Genomic DNA, 3,185 nt, shown 5'->3' with positions numbered 1-3,185 from the left:
AAGTTATAAGTTAAGAATCTATTATTTTACTTTCTATTGACTACGCAATTGTCCAGCTGAGATATTATCGATTGTATAGATATTTGACAACCTGAGGATGAATTAAAAACATAGTTTGACTCATTTTGACAAACTTTACCGGTACTATTAGGATGTATTCGTCTGCTTGTTGTCACGCCCTGGTCTTAGTATTTTGTGTTTTCGTTTATTAAACATGAATCAAAATTACCACGCTGCATTTTGGTCCGATCCTTGCTACACCTCCTCTTCAGAGGAGGAAGAAGAAAACCGTAACAGAATCACCCACCACAACAGGACCAAGTGGTGTGGTGACAGGCAGTGGCAGCAGGAGCAACAAAGTCTGGATTATACGACTTGGGAGGAAATAGACAGGTGGGCGGTCGACCCAGGGAGAGTGCCGGAGCCCGCCTGGGATTCGCTGGAGCAGTGTGAAGAGGGTTATAGGAGAATGGAGTCGGAGAGACGAACACGGCGGCGTGGAAGGAAGCCCGAGAGTCAGACCCAAAAAGTTATTGGGGGGGTGGCACAGGGAGAGTGTGGCAGAGTCAGGAGTCAGACCTGAGCCAACTCCCCCTGTTTATCGTAAGGAGCCAAGGAGGAAACCAGAACCAGAGCCGGTGTTGGAGGTGAGCAGAGACTGTGAAGGAGTTAATGGGGAAATTGGAGGAGAGAGTTATGAGGGAGTTGCTGTGTTGGTGCATTAGGCACGGAATTCGCCCGATGGAGCGTGTCGGGGATTTGATGGCACCTGGGTCAGCGCTCCATACTCGTCCTGAGGTGCGTGTTAGTCGGCTGGTGAAGATTGTGCCAGCCTCACGCACCAGACCTCATGTGCACCTCCCTAGCCTTGCACGTCCTGTGCCAGCCCTGCTCTCAAGATCTCCAGTACGCCTTCACGGTCCGGTCCATCCTGTGCCACCTCCACACACCAGCCCTCCGGTGGCAGCTCCCCGCACCAGGCTTCCTGTGCGTGTTCTCAGCCCAGTACCACCAGTGCCAGCACCACGCATCATGCACCAGGCCTACAGTGCGCTTCGCCTGTCCAGCGCTGCCAGAGCCTTCCTCCTCTCCAGCGCTGCCGGAGTCTCCCGCCTGTTTAGCGCTGCCAGAGCCTTCCTCCTCTCCAGCGCTGCCGGAGTCTCCCGTCTGTCTAGCGCTGCCAGAGCCTTTCTCCTCTCCAGCGCTGCCGGAGTCTCCCGCCTGTTTAGCGCTGCCAGAGCCTTCCTCCTCTCCAGCGCTGCCGGAGGCTCCCGCCTGTTTAGCGCTGCCAGAGCCTTCCTCCCCTACAGCGCTGCTGGAGTCTCCTGCCTGTTCAGCACTGCCAGAGCTGCCAGTCTGTAAGGAGCAGCCAGAGCTGCCAGTCTGTAAGGAGCAGCCAGAGCTGCCGTTCTGTAAGGAGCAGCCAGAGCTGTCAGTCTGCATGGAGCAGCCAGAGCTGCCAGTCTGCAAGGAGCTGCCAGTCTGCAAGGAGCTGCCAGAGATGCCAGTCTGCAAGGAGCCGCTAGAGCTGCCAGTCTGCAAGGAGCTGCCAGTCTGCATGGAGCAGCCAGAGCTGCCAGTCTGCATGGAGCAGCCAGAGCTGTCAGTCTGCATGGAGCAGCCAGAGCCGCCTGTCTGCCAGGATCCGCCAGTCAGCCAGGATCTTCCAGATCCGCTATTCAGCCAGGATCCGCTATTCAGCCAGGATCCGCCAGCCAGCCAGGATCCGCCAGCCAGCCAGGATCTGCCAGAACTGCCAGTCAGCCAGGATCTGCCAGAGCCGCCAGTCAGCCAGGATCTGCCAGTACCACCAGTCAGCCTGGATCTGCCAGTTCCATTAACCTGCCTGAGCTTCCTCTCAGTACTGTGCTTCCCCTCAGTGCTGAGCTACCCCTCAGTCCCGAGCTACCCCTCAGTCCCAAGCTACCCCTCAATCCCGAGCCACCCCCCCTCAGTCCCGAGCTACCCCTCAGTCCCGAGCTACCCCTCAGTCCTGAGCTACCTCAGTCCCGAGCTGCCCCTCAGTCCAGTGGGGTCCTTGGTGAAGGTTAAAAGGCCAAGGTCGGCGGCGAGGGTCACCAATCTAAGGACGCGATGCAAATGGACTAAGACTTTGTTGGAGTGGGGTCCACGTCCAGCACCGGAGCCGCCACCGTGGACAGAGGCCCACCCGGACCCTCCCCTATGGGTTTAGGTGTGCGGCCGGGAGTCCGCACCTTGGGGGGGGTTCTGTCACGCCCTGGTCTTAGTATTTTGTGTTTTCTTTATTATTTTGGTTAGGCCAGTCTTTTACAGTCTGTTACAGTCTGTTATGGTCTATTGCCATCTGTTACCGCCTGTTACCATCTACTACTGTCTGTTGCCGTCTGTTACCGTCTACTACTGTCTGTTGCCATCTGTTACTGTCTGTTACTCTCTGGTACTGTCTGTTACTGTCTGTTGCTCTCTGGTACTGTCTGCTATAGTCAGTTAATGTCAGTTAGTGTTTGTTACTGTCTGTTACTGTCTGTTAGTCTCTGTTACTGTCTGCTACTGTCAGTTGATGTCAGTTAGTGTTGGTTACTGTCTGTTACTGTCAGTTATTGTCTGTTACAGTCTGGTACTGTCAGTTAGTGTTGGTTACTGTCTGTTACTGTCTGTTACTGTCTGTTACTCTCTGCTATTGGTCAGATGTTGACTTTTAACATGCTTCCCTGTACATGTAGCATTGTAAAATCTTTTTAAAGTTGTTTATTTTTGTAATTATCTATGTTGTATGTTGTATTTGTAATGTAATGCAAAGTTTGCAAACAAAACAAAGTGTGTTTTTCATTTCAACTCCTGACTTTGTTCCAGGAACACCTCCCACTGGGTGCAGACGTCAATTCAACATCTATTCCGCGTTGGTTCCACATAATTTCATTGAACCATTTCCTTGTGGAAACAATGTTGATTGAACCAGTGTGAGCCCAGTTGCCATGACGCCTTAATGTCAGCTCCGGTATCTCTGAATCTATTCAAGTTACAAACAACAATCTTTTACCACACTGGGATTCCATCGGCAGTCTGGTGATTAAAGTGTGTGTGTGTGTGTGGGCAGTTCAGTGTGCTTGCAGATTAATGTGCGCATGTGCCTCTGCTGAACATGTGTCTATTAAAGCAGAGTCTGATCTCAGAGAGACTCAGATGGAGAGACAGAGAGACAA

This window comes from Oncorhynchus tshawytscha, linkage group LG30, assembly GCF_018296145.1.
Source record: "Oncorhynchus tshawytscha isolate Ot180627B linkage group LG30, Otsh_v2.0, whole genome shotgun sequence".
Classification (NCBI taxonomy): domain Eukaryota; kingdom Metazoa; phylum Chordata; class Actinopteri; order Salmoniformes; family Salmonidae; genus Oncorhynchus; species Oncorhynchus tshawytscha.
Note: the sequence above shows the minus strand (reverse complement) of the source record.